The sequence below is a fragment of the Amblyomma maculatum genome, chromosome 6 (genome assembly GCF_055883805.1).
Source record: "Amblyomma maculatum isolate TAMU_Amacu chromosome 6, ASM5588380v1, whole genome shotgun sequence".
Taxonomy (NCBI): Eukaryota; Metazoa; Arthropoda; class Arachnida; order Ixodida; family Ixodidae; genus Amblyomma; species Amblyomma maculatum.
This window is the reverse complement of record NC_139349.1, coordinates 111,087,594-111,100,796: the sequence shown is the minus strand read 5'-3', so window position 1 is coordinate 111,100,796 and position 13,203 is coordinate 111,087,594. Positions and strand designations below refer to the sequence as shown.

General features: G+C 52.2%; 1 protein-coding gene across 11 annotated transcripts in view; it reads right to left on the bottom strand.

The window, feature by feature from the left end:
* LOC146186578 (poly(rC)-binding protein 3-like) overlaps positions 1-13,203 on the bottom strand; it is a 364,017-nt gene that overhangs the window by 120,148 nt on the left and 230,666 nt on the right. For 3 of the 11 annotated variants that reach the window (XM_084607292.1, XM_084607294.1, XM_084607297.1), the window contains exon 2: positions 9,743-9,842. The exons of the other annotated variants lie outside the window; for them this stretch is intronic. The gene's annotated coding sequence lies outside the window, so the exon portion shown is untranslated. The remainder of the gene's footprint in view (positions 1-9,742; positions 9,843-13,203) is intronic. 11 annotated transcript variants of the gene reach the window in all.

Sequence of the window (13,203 nt, the reverse complement as noted above, 5' to 3'; positions counted from 1 at the left end):
GGGTTTTCAGCGCTCTGATCCGAAGCTCGAGCCGGGAAGGAGAGAAAAAGGGACAACGGTATGAAAAAAGAAAAAAGAGAGAGCAGATGCAGTGCCCCGTCTATGTCTAGCTCTCAGTCTCGACTATTGCTTCTTGCGCAGACATTTCCTTTTCTTCCTTCACGCCGGTCAGTACATTTGTTTACAATGGGCCGGGCACTGCAGGCATCGGCCGCCCGCCGGCGGCTGCTATCATTTGTCTGCGCGGCTATTTCGGAGTGCGGCGCGCGCGGGCCCGTTCATTGCTGCCGCGGCTAAAAGCGAGCATTAGTCAAGTCCCCTTCGCGCCGAACGGCCAGTCCATATCTCAGCGTGCGCCCCCCTACGTTCGAATTGGTGAAAGTAAGAGTCTGGGCCTGATTCCTCCGCTCCGGAAGAGAAGCGAGCGCGGAATCACACGCGGGAAACACGGAAAATAATAATAAAAAAAAAAGTCCGAAAGAACACAGCGCCGGCGCTTCTTATCAAACAGCGAGAGCCTATATACGCGACGGTGTGAAAGTTCTCATCGATAAGCACGGCCTTACGGGCAAAGTCCGAACTTTCCGTCTCTTTCTCTCTCTCTCTCTTTTCAACTAGCCGTTCAGGGCGCTTTCTCAAGTACACGGCTGAGGTGTTCCGGAGAGAGCTTTTTCACGATTCTGCGTCGTTAGTCAAGGAATTTCTCCTCAAAAGGTTCACGCTCCCGTAATTAATGACGACTTCCCGCCGTCTTCGGGAAGATGTTCCTCGCCCTATGAGGTCATCTTTCACCGCACGGAATATACGAACGCACCACGGCCGCCTATCGAAAACGCTCTTTGGTATGTCGGAACATTCGCGTCGCGCCGGAACCACGTTCAAGTCAAAGGGTAGAAAGGCCGCCTCTACTACGGTGAATCTCAAGAAGAAGCTTTTCCTCGCCTTGGGACCCGTCAAAACTGTTATACACTGGCGCCTACCGCTCTCTTCACAGTGTCTCACGCGTTTGGGAAATGCGTGAAGCATGATAAATTCGCGAAGTAATCCTAAATGTTTCCGTGCCCGCGGGAAAACTCTCATTACTCTCCTCGTCGATCTCTCTCACGCACAAATGATGAGCGGGGAGGGGTAGGGGGATAAACGTTTTCACAACAGCGTACGCCCAGGCCAGTCCATGCTTGCTGCTTGTGTCACACGATGCCAGTGGCTCGAGTCACGTGAGGATCTTCGTGGCCGCTAAAGCAAGCAACTCATCCAACAGTGACCTGCGTGCTCCTCCATGCTTCGTTTTCCTCGTACACGCACCCATATTCCAGCTGCCAAGTCCCATTACAATCACCCTGGTCGGACGTAATCAGAGACTCGTCGGATGTCAACAGACTTCTTTCCGTCTTTCCTCGCGGTTACCGACGTCCCCTGTCAAATGATCGAAGCGGCAGCCCTACATATATGGTTTCAGCATTCGCACCGAACGTGAGAGATACGGGGCTCGGCTCAGAGTTACGTGGGAAGCCCGCCGCAGGGTTTAGAGCCGTTCCCCAGGTAAGGTATGATCGACCTGAAACAGTTGAAAAAAATGCGCCTTCGACCCAATCTGGCCGAGACCAAAAACACCCTGTACCATGGCCCTCCTAAACCACAGCTCTACCCTTCACCATCGGAATCAAATTATCATCATCATCATCATCAATACCTGACAGCTGCCAAAAATGTGCAGCCCAACGAGTTCGCGGTCTCTCGATTGTGATAGTCCCCGCCTCAAGAATGGCTGGCGACTGAGCAGGGCGAGGTAAAACGTGCAACTCTGAAGCATTGGCTCGCCATCAGGAGCGGCAGCGCCACGCCGCAAGAGCGTCACTCCGCTCCCTAAGAGGCACCTCAAGGAAGGCAAGGGTGCCATGCCATCGCGGATATCAGCGGCGGCAGCCGGCCGGGTCTCGAAAGACGAGAGGGCGACCGAGACCCGCGCTTGGCCGCTGAAGCACGCCACGACAGCTGACACAGTGAGAAGAGGCGAGAAGCCAGAGCTCAGTGTGCGGACGACAGAGCAGACGGTGGGAGAAGGGTGGGGGGAGCAACCATGCAGTGAGGCCGTGAATGGCGACACGAACCGTTTAGTTTCCCTCATTTCCCGCCCTGTTGCGCTGCTGTCGCACCTAACATGGGGTGCCTAACCGAAAAGAGACCGAAACGCTACGTGGTTGAGCCGCTCCGTTCGCTCAGCTCAAGGTCCGACGCAGCAAAGAAATAGTATTTTTAGCTGACGCCGATGCTATAGAAGGGAGGGCAGGAAAGACGATATATTAGAGGGGAAGGCGTGAGAGTAATGATACCACACGTGAGTAGGCCAACACATTACTGTATAAGGATATATACGGCGCCAACGTGAATGTCATCAGAAAAAAGTCTATATGAATAAGCGCCTTTCGCGTAACACACACACACACACACACACACGCACACGCACACACACACACACACACACACACACACACACACACACACACACACACACACACACACACACACACACACACACACACACACACACTTTCTGGGCGCGTACTATAAAGAACAAGAGCGACGCTCGACTCACGTGTGCCTTGCGGATCAGGCCCACCTGGAGAGGATTTCTTTGGCTTCAGAACCCATGAATATAATGCATCCACTCCTTTACTCACGCGGTTTTGCTCATGTGCATGTGCACTGCACAGCAGGATATGATAGTCTTCGGTTACAATAAATGCCGTTCAACGCGACATCGCTCATCGCAAAAATACTATCGTACAGCGAGCGGCCGTGGTACAACTGGCAGTACAAGAAAAAACCGAGCGTTCCATCAGTAAGCTCCACTGAACCCAGACCGGCCTGCTAGCACGGTGACTCTTACCCCATCGAAACATCGCTACGGGTGACGCCACTCAGCCTACTGAAGCTGCCGCGCTTAATTTTTACTGTAAGCGACATCCTTTCTTGTACGGCAGACGGCTAATTCGGACGGACCGCACTGCACACTGGGAAACGGACACGCCGCGCACCTCCCCCGCCCACGCAGGAGAGAGAGAGAGAGAGAGAGAGAGAGAGAGAGAGAGAGAGAGAGAGAGAGAGAGAGAGAGAGAGAAATAACATTTATTGCACCCGTCAAAAGGTTGGTGAGGATCCGAGAACATACTTTTGAAAAGCCCATTCCCTGCCTGATCGGACTGAATTGCAGCCGGAAATGACGGCTCAGAAATGGGACTTGTAACGACGAGGCAACAACAAGAACAAGTATCTAGCGTCTTTCCAGTAACCTTACTTGGCGTAAGCTGCACAAAACGGTAACCGGAGCAGGCCTACATTAATAAGACGCAACGTCCTCCAGCAGCCAGCCCCAGCTCTGCTTCAACCTCTTATCCGGCTCGAGGAACCGAGAGCAAAAACAGTCGGCGACCTACGGAGAACAATAACCGTGGGCGTGTGCGCAGAGAAGAAAGGCAAGAGAGGAAGAAAAAAACAAAACAGATTCGCTCGCCAAATTCAAACATTGCTCGAAGTAGGGATCGCAAGGATCACGACTCGATGGCAGCCAGGAATTTCCCTCTCAAAACAGAATTAAATTCCGCAATCTCTCAGGCGAGAGCGGAAAAAAAAAAAAAAAAAAAGGAGAGGGAGACAAGATAAAGGGGGACGTGGGTTCAAGGAAAGCACGCGCAGGATGGCTGCATGAATTCCTCTCGCTCTGCTTCACACGCCGTGCCTCTTGCCCACTGAAGAGAACAATCCATCGGGTTAGAAGAATGCTTTTGATTATAAGCGCATCCCCTTCCGCCCGCAATCCCGTTTCCGTTGTGACCCGGTGGTGGTCGTCTTGCGAGAGACAGCAAAGCCCCCCGGCCTCCCAGCGTAAACAAAACATGGGGTCACATGTCGGCAACGAGTATCGAGTCGGTGCAGCGCAGTGTAAGAACGCCCGCCAGGGGTGATGCGCTACTTTCTTTCTGGCTTGACTTACGTCTATTTTGATTTGTTTACCTCTAAATTCATTTTTTCATTATTGATTCCACTCAAAAGTTGCACACCGCCTCATACTCCAAGCGCGATGCTCTTATGAGAAGCCCCGGGAGAGAGCGCGAATTTTTGCCCACTCGAGTGTTAAAGAACCTGGACAGCGTAAAAAACACGCAAAATATAAATGACAAAAAAAGAGAGAGAAAAACAACGAGAAAGTTTCGCGCTCTGACGAGAGGAAAATTCAGCATTTTAGGTTATATGAACAGAAAGCTAATGCAAAGATCTCCAGAACAAAAGAGACATGCGGTATGCACAAAGTTCTCTGGCATGAACGACCTGTATAATAGTTCAGAAAAGTGTTTACGCTCGAGAGCTCAAGGACGCTGCGCGGACAAAGGAGACATGGAACGAGACGCCAACAGCTCGAGCCGTTTCACTCTTTACAAACTCTTTTTTTTTTTTTCCCGAGTAGGCGTAGACCGCCAAAGGATGTGTCAGTGAAAGGATACTAAAAACAAACCATGAAGTTTTTAGAGATAAACTATACAGAGCGGCGATAAGGTAAGCCATACTCTGCAGATGCATGCTCTATTTTTGAAAGGGGAAACAAAGTGTTTAAAATTACGGGGCGCTTAATTATCATTATGCGATGACTAAGTCATCAGCTTGTTTTAACTGCATTTTTTTTTTAATTTTGCTTACTCCAGTCTGAATCATCATCTGAATTTTCGTTGAGCAAACCAGTCGCCCCAGGAAGCGGAAAGGGCAGTTTCCCTTTTACAACATCTCGAGTCGTCATTCGCCTAAGAGGCAGGCAGCTCTTACGTGCCCACAAGTGGGTGAAAAAGAACATATCGTTTTTTCCCACAAGCCGCCTAAAGGATGTTCAACAGCCTCAGAAGCGAATAACATTCTACGATAGGGAGCCAAGCAGGCAATACAAGTGGCAAGGGAATACGTCCACTTGGAACAAGTAGTGACTGCGCGTCCGAACCACGAAAGTGAAATAATTAAGTGAGTGAAACTGGGATGGAGCGCGTTTGGCAAGTACTCGCAGATCATATGACTTATCATTATCCCTCAAGAAAATGTGCAAAAAGTACATCACCCCGTTACCCAATTATTTGACAGAAACACGAAGGATAACGAAAAGCGTTATACTTAAATTGAGGACAACGCAGAGAGCTATATGGAACGGAAAATGGTAGGTGCAACGTTAAAGGCCCACTGTCCACGCTCCGGTCGAAAATGTTTTCTTCCCCGGTGACTGTGAGACTTCGCCCCTGGAACGCAAGGCAGCAAAATGTTTTTGAAAAGAGTAACTAATAACGCAGTTACAGCCACCGCAATCACCCGATTCTATCCTGCCTCTCTCCTTCCGTTCCCTCGCAAAGGTTTTTCACTCTCCTGCCCGAGGTCGTCTAGCCTCCGCAATACAAATTCCCCTTCCTCCTCCGCGTTTGGCGGGAGGTGGGGCGTGGCTCTCCGCGAGCGCGAAAAAAAAAAAAAAAAAAGACGGTCGAGGGAGCGCGCGCCGCTGGATTCAGTCTGGCCGTGGCGAGGGAAAAGCGCGCTGCGAGCGGTAGACACCCATCCTTCTCCCGTCAGTCAGCGAGACGGACCAATGGACGTCGTTCCCGGTACGTACGTCATTATCGGGGCCCGTCGGGCCAGCGCAGGGAGCGGTGAAGCTGGCTTCTCAAAGGAGAGCATGAGGGAGCTTTGAATTGTATTTTCGATGCTTTGCGGCGCGCGTGTCGCTGTAGAATTTTGCACAGACTATCTCCGGTACCTGATCGAAACACTGGGCTCCTTTTCTTAAAAGGGCCTTCCCTGGACAGTGGCCCTTTAAGAGATAGGAAGCGTGTAGAAGTGGGTCAGTAAAATAACTAGAGTTAATAACGCTATAGTGGAAATCAAGAAGAAATGGACATGGACAGGACATGCAGTGCGAAGAGAGGATAACCGATGGTCAAAAAGGGCAACAAGTTGGATTCCAAGGGAAGGAAAGCGTAGCAGGAGGCGGCAGAAAGTTTAAAGTGGGTTTATAAAATTAAGAAGTTTGTGGGGATCAAATAGATACAACGGACCCAGGACACAGAGTGAATTGTAAAGATACGGGAGAGGCCTTTGTGCTGCGGCGTCCGTAGTCAGACTGGTGATGACGACGACCTGCCCCCTGTTACGGCAGGCGGGGCAGGACTTCGCCAGGTACTTTATTCACGTCGGTGGCTTCCAATGCTAGCGCGTTACAAAACTTTCTCCGGGCTCGAACACACAGGCGTCCAGGAACTGCGCGTCCGCCACGGTGCCGCTTTCCGCGCCTGCCTTTGCCTGAGCGGTGCACTGAGAACGCTCCTGATACTCGCTTACTGCAAAGCATCACCGAAAAATAAAAATAAAAGCGGGAGCTCATCTAGAACGCGCGACTTCCTACATGCTGTAACGACGCGCCCCTAACAACGTTACGCTTAGTCGATTCCCCTCGTAAGACCCCCGGCAACGCTACCGCTACCTGCAGCAAGTAGGTTTCCATTAGAATAAAACTTGGGAGCGAGGAGTGCAGAAAGCGTAACTGCCTGCCAGCACAACAGCCGACACTTGTCCTGCCCCAACGGGAGAAACTACACGGCGTACAAGCAGCTACACGCAGTCGCCCACGCGTACAAGCGGCCAAGGGAGCAAGCAGAGAGTTTGAAAAACTCACTCCCGTGCCAAATGCCGATTCTGCGTGAACCATCCACAGAGAGAGAGAGAGAGAGAGAGAGAGAGAGAGAGAGAGAGAGAGAGAGAGAGAATAGGACTTCATCTAAACGGTGATGTCGAGCGGAAAACAGAGCGCGCACTACAAGTGACGCCGGAATGAGCAAGATCCCCCCCCCCCCTTAAAAAGAAAAGTAAGAAGGAAAAAAAAAAAGACGCAAGCACATCCCAGGCGACCTGGGCGCCCGCAGAACCCCAACACCGGTACCAGCCCGCACGCGCGCGCGTGCGTGCGTGCAGAGGGCTTCCAGCGTGTACCGCGCCGCCAGGAAAGCAGCGCGACCTGTTGTGCCGATGCATCCCCTCCTCGTCCCGTAAGGATTAGTCTCTCGACTCTGCTCCAGCACACTCGACATCGTGGCGTTCCGGATTTATGCGCAGGATGATTTTGCGGAAAGCCTCCTCTTCGAGAAAACACGTCCGGAAAACACAACGCGGCCACACTAAACTAAATCTAATTTTGAGCGCGCCACCCGGCGCATAACCCGCGGGGGAGCGTGCCTCAGAGACAGCGACGACGACGATGAGGAGGAGGAGGAGCCCCGCGTCCTGGCAAACAAAGTCAGAAGGCGAGGAAGAGAGAGAACACACGGCAAGGCGGCACGCGTGCCGTCGCAGACCAGGTCCCCGGAGGTCGTTTGAAATGCGACACTGCACGCTCGAGTTGAGTAGTTAACGCTGGCGGCAGAGAACTGCGCGCAAGGAAACAGCCGCGGCACGCAAACACGCGCCGCACGCATGAAAAACGCAACGAGTGCGCGCCGAATTAAGCCCGGCGTGCGCCGCGGCTGGCAAGCGAAATAAAGGAAACAAAACATGGCGCAGAGGAAAACTTTTCTTTCCAAAACAGTGCTCGTTTCAAAGCCGCGCGGCGGCGACGTTGGGCGTAGGGGAAAATGCCGAGCCTTGTTCTCGAACACGCCGTCAATTATGCACGCGTGCCGGCTCTCTTAGCGCACTTCTCCAGGGTCTTCGCGCCAAAACGCGAACTTTTTCTCCGGTTGCTTTTTTTTTTTCTCTCTTCGGGGACCCAGCAGTGATGCGCGGAGACTACTGCGAACGTAACCTGATCCCTGCGAGAGCCCGCCTTGTACTAAGTGGAGGTCTCGGAATGTGCAGTGTATACGGAAGGACTGCGATTAAGGCAAAGCGACAGAGAGTGAGAGAGCATCTCCGAATGGTAAAGCCAATTAAGAGTGAAGCAAGGTGAGGAAACAGCGTAAGTTTCGAACGAGAAAACAAGTAATGTTGCTGCTCCCATGCTGCGTGGGTCTCGTGCATCTCTCCCCGCAAATTGAACCACGCGCAGAGCCAACCGGTAGGTGTGCCTCGTTGCTTGCGTCCTATTACGCTAAGATGGAGTGGAGAAGACGCGAGCGAAAGAGAGAAAGGCAACACGAAGAACAAGCAACCCGGGAAGCGCCCAAGGGTCTTGCGCCGCGGCTTGGCTCAAACCGCACTCCAGTTCACTTTGAGAGAGAGAAAGAGGGACTGGCCTTCTCTGCGCCGCCCGGCGGACGGACGAGACCGGCGGTCAAAAGAACGGTCGTCCATGCATTATGCACGACGCGATGTCCGTTTCGAGTCGGCAAAGAAAGCGAGAGTCCAAAACGTGCGCGCGCGTGCGCGCCTGCAACCGCGCTCGCTTCGTTGCGCCCGCTACGCAAGCATCAGGCGAAACGTTGTGGCAGTACAGAACACTATCGGCCACTAGATGCGCGCAGGCCGCTTATATGGTCTCCACGACCGCCGGAGCCAAGACCTAGTCGACGGAGCGCTCTCGTTTCCCTGCGAACCTCCCTTTCTTCCCCATCGGACTATATGGGAGAAGAAGCGCAATTCGGGAGAGCGCCTATTGCGCATGCACGACTTCCGAGGGATCGACGCGAGGGAGGAAATAAACAGGAACACAAAGAATGGGCAAAAAGCGCGTGCCCTTCGATCTCCCGGGTGCCCTCGCTCGTTTGAATGGGGAGAGTAGTTGGAAAGTTGGGGTTATTCCATCCACGTCTTTCCCGACTGGACCCTTCTAGCTTAATCACGGGCTTCCGCCGCCGAGCTTCACTTGGACGGAGACACAAGAAACGGAGACACGGTAGGCCAGCGAAGCGGATGGTAAATTAATTAAAACGCTCCGGTATAAGGACGCCGGAGCATGACGCCAAAGCTCGTCAAATTCGCGAATTCGTGCACACTGCCCTCTCGCGCCATGATCAAGCTTTGTCGTTCAGGGCTAAAATTCGCTAAGTAATCTCGCGCTCATTGCATTCGCTTAGACGCGCGGTTATTTATTTATTTTTTTTTGTTTCGTACTTTGTTGCTCCAGAAATAACATGCCACTCCAAATTCACTCACAAACTCTTCTAAAGCGCTCGTATGCCCACGTGCACCTGTCGTCAGAAATTTATAGAAGGCCACCTTGTCGAAGAAAGTACGCTCTCTGCGTCCAAAACAATATAACACGTAAATTGCAAAACTACAATTAAGCGGCGTATTTTTGTTCCAAGATGCACGGCATGACTGCAATGGTATTAACTGCCTTTTTCTCTAAACGAGCCCCCATTTGACAGCGGACGTGTAAGCCGTGAGAGCTGCAGTGGTATATATGCTTTTTCATTTACGTTGTCTCGAACGTACGTGGCTAAGGAACCCGCAGAAATTTATGACGTCACTTTGTGTTCCTTGAACCATGCACGCACTTAATAATTAACCAGAAAGCAGCTGCCGCACACCCGTCGCCACCCCAGAGTCCACGGCCAATACATATACAGTCCGTGGATCACCCATATATAGGCAACAGCACATAATCAGAGCAGCCGGCCGGCCGTCGCAGCTGTCGTCATGGTGGCGCATACCGATGGCGAGCAGGAAAGATGGTCGCGGGCCCTAAGTCAAACGCACATTGCTCGTTTCTCTGCCAACAGCACCGACGGATGAAAAAAATGGGAGAAATGAAAGAGAGAAAGACCAATACGTCTATACTCACTCGGAGAATACTGCCCTGGGAGGGTCGAGTGGGCTTGCTCGCGAAGCCCACAGCGTCCTGGGGGAACGGCGGCGCTGCGAATCTGGCTGGGGGCTCGCAACTGCACACGGGGAAGAAAACAAGAGGACGACAACGTCAGGCTCACTTCGTCACCTTCAACGAAGACGCTAATTAACCGAAGCCTGGAAGCAAATGAATGCTTCCAGATAACAAAACATAACCTTGCATCGTCAGCGCGAGTACAACCGCCGTAGCAGCTGCACTCACGGAAAAACCTGTACTATATTTCCAGTCGCGACATTAGACACTCATCCTTTCTTTACACGCGCACGCACTGGAAACATCGTTCACCGATTTCGCCGTGAACCCATTTGCAAGAGTAGCGAACACTGGCAGCACTTTCTAAACGGGAACTGAACCCATTGTATGCAGACCGAATCAGACACGCAGCTACTCACTGGACCATGCAGATAAAATTCTTACGGCTTGGCTAAAGCGAGGCCACACATCTGTGTCGGGTGGTCTTTCGCTTAACGTGATATATACTACGACCGCATGTTAACGATAACATGTGCGACCCGAATCCGAAATCGACGCGCTTCCAATTAGCATTTGTCCCAACCAGGCTAAACAAGCCACTTTTTTTTTTCTTCCTTGCCATGAATTACACAGCGAATATGTGCCTCGCGAACATCCGCTTCAACCACAATGAGAGGTTACGTCTATCCGCGTTTGCTACACAGTAACGGTCGGGCCTATAGATACAAATTCGCGCTTTCAAAGCACGGTAGTAATGAGGTAATTTTTGGAACCTGAAAGACGGCGTGGAATTAAAAAAAGAAAAATGAACAAAGTCCGCCACGTTCTACGAAGCAGTGACTTTTATCTCGGGAACAAATCAGTTACGATTTAAAAGATCTTCTCTCGTTCTCAAAAGCGCGCACATCCGCACGCGAGCAAACGAGCCCGCACGTATAGATATAGCGTACGCATAAGAACTGTACACAAAGTTCGCTCGTCCGTACCGCCAACGCAAATGTGCGGAGACAAAAGCTCGCACATTCGGACCAGGACCCCGGGCGCTGCCATAGCGGAAGCGGTGATTAACGCGTTCCGGGCGAGGCCTACTGGAAGACGTTACCATCGCTGGCGCGGCCGAAATATTGAGAAACTCGCAGCCCTTAATAGACCTCGCCGGCTCGTAATCGTTTCCCGAGAAAGGCAGGGAAAGAAGAAGGGGGGAGGGGGGGGGGGGGGGCATTAAGAATGCCTGCGTGCGCGCACACACACAAACCGAGCGGATGCGTCAGGGAAAGCGAGGAACGGAAGGATGCGGGAGGGGAAAAGGGGAGGAATGATGCAGCAGCATCCCACCGTCGCTCCGTGGGGGCATCGGCGCGCGCCCGCGCGCGCCTGTGGTGGCATCAAGCCGATTCCGCGGCTCCTCGCCACTGAAAGGACCTCGGGCGCCGTAATTCTCGGTTGCTCGGCGGTCGCCCCACTTTCTTCCTCCCCGCATCGCTTCACTCCCTACGCCCACCTCCCCTTTTCGAGGCCGCAATCACCGCTCCCGGAATTCCCGATTGCCCTAGCCGGCGCTTCGGCGGGGGGCGAGCGAGCGAACGGCCGCGCGGCAGGTTTGCTGTCCTAAGCAGTCGCCAACGCAGGGCGCACACACGCCGCCCCCGTCCGGCTCAGGCGCTCCGAAAGTAATCTGTGGCGAATAATGAGTTATTAGTTGAACACTGCCTACATTTTCCCCTCCTTCTCTCCCCTCATCGTCTATCGCACTGTCCCTTCCCTCCCGCGAACGCAGATTTAAAGCACCCAAAGGGTGTATATAAGTGGGCTCGAGTCATTTCAGACTGAAGCTGAACGCCGTAGGACGACGACCGCTTTTGTGAGCGCCGAACGCGAAATCATGCTGCGAACAGAGGCCAAAACACTTAATTCAGGTGCCTGAGAGCACTGGAAAGAGCCGATGCAGCAAAGAACAGTCCCCGAATATCAGACCTGGATGAAGCTAGACCTCTGTCTTGTCGACGCAGGCTTGAAAAAGCTCGGTACGTCAAGACGACATTACGCAAACGCGCAGCTCACTCCGAAACAATGAGAGAGAGAGAGAGAGAGGAGGTGAAAGAAAGACGCGTTTCCCACGGTCGACTCGTTTTCATCGCAACAGGACAAGGCCCCATCAGGTATGCAAAACAGAGGCGCTCGAGGAAGGTTTTTCTTTTTCCGTCGCGGCAGCTATCGGTCTGTTCTCCGGCCCTCGTATACCTATTTAGCAAGAAACGCGAGCGAGCGACCATTTTACATATATAAGAGACCAGAGCAGCTGCTCTATAGAAAACGGTGACTTCGCGACACGGTAATCAAAATGCGCGGGAGCTGAAAAATCAGGCACCGAGCGGGAATAAAATGGCGCCGCAACGGCGGTGCCCATTGAAGATATTGAAGATGCAGCAGCAGCAGAATAGGCGAAGCCGAGCAAAAAGAAAAAAGAAAATGAGTAAATGTGAGGGAGAAGGCGAAAGTTCCGAGGCGTATCGCTTTCCCCACGCAAACACAAATGGGCACAGGGCGGCCGCCGTGATTAAAAGCAGGCCGCGAGAAGAGCTGATACAATTCTCCTTCCATTCCATCTTTTCCGCCGGAACTGTTTCAGAATTCCTTTAGCGAGTGTCTCGAACTATGCGAACATGTGGCAACAGCGAAATCACGAAGCAATAATTATACAGAGAAAAAGGAGGAAACAAAAGGGTACGATAGGTAAAAAAAAGCTGGCGACACTCAGCGATAGAACGAACAGCGGGGAAAAGTTTTACTGGCAAAAAGGAAAAGAAAAAGAGACGAGGCACACACGAAAGTGTTGCGCTGCGGTAAGAACGCGGGCTAAGGGCGGTGGACAGAGAAAGGGAGATGGAGGGCGAGGACAGGGAAAAGGGAGGGGGAGATGCTGGGCGAGGGACGGGAGACAGAGAAAGAAGGATGTGGGATAAAAGCAACAGCGACTTCGGGAACTTTCCCGACGGCGCGCAACGCGAATGGTGGATACATATTTTCTTTCGGCGGAGACAAAAAGGAATTTTCCGATTATACCCCTCATATCTGCGTGCGTGGCATTTCCGAGCGGTTTCGTGATTACCTTGGCGATTTGATGACCCAATGCGCTTTTCTCTCTCCCCTCAGCCCCATGTGGCGGTCGATGCGCTGGTATTCTGCCTGACTTTTCTGTACTTTTATTCGCGCCAGTTACTCCCTTTCTTGCGAACATCCCTGCATTACGTCCCTTTCGTAGCAGCTCCACAATGCAGCTCCCTCCCATTTTTCAAGACAACAAAAAAATGTCGTTGTGGCATAAGAACAGAAACAAGAAAGAAAAAAAAAAAGCATACCGAACGAGGTGAGCATTCAACGAAAAAGTGAACCAGGTGCGCCATAATAAAAAGATTATAGAG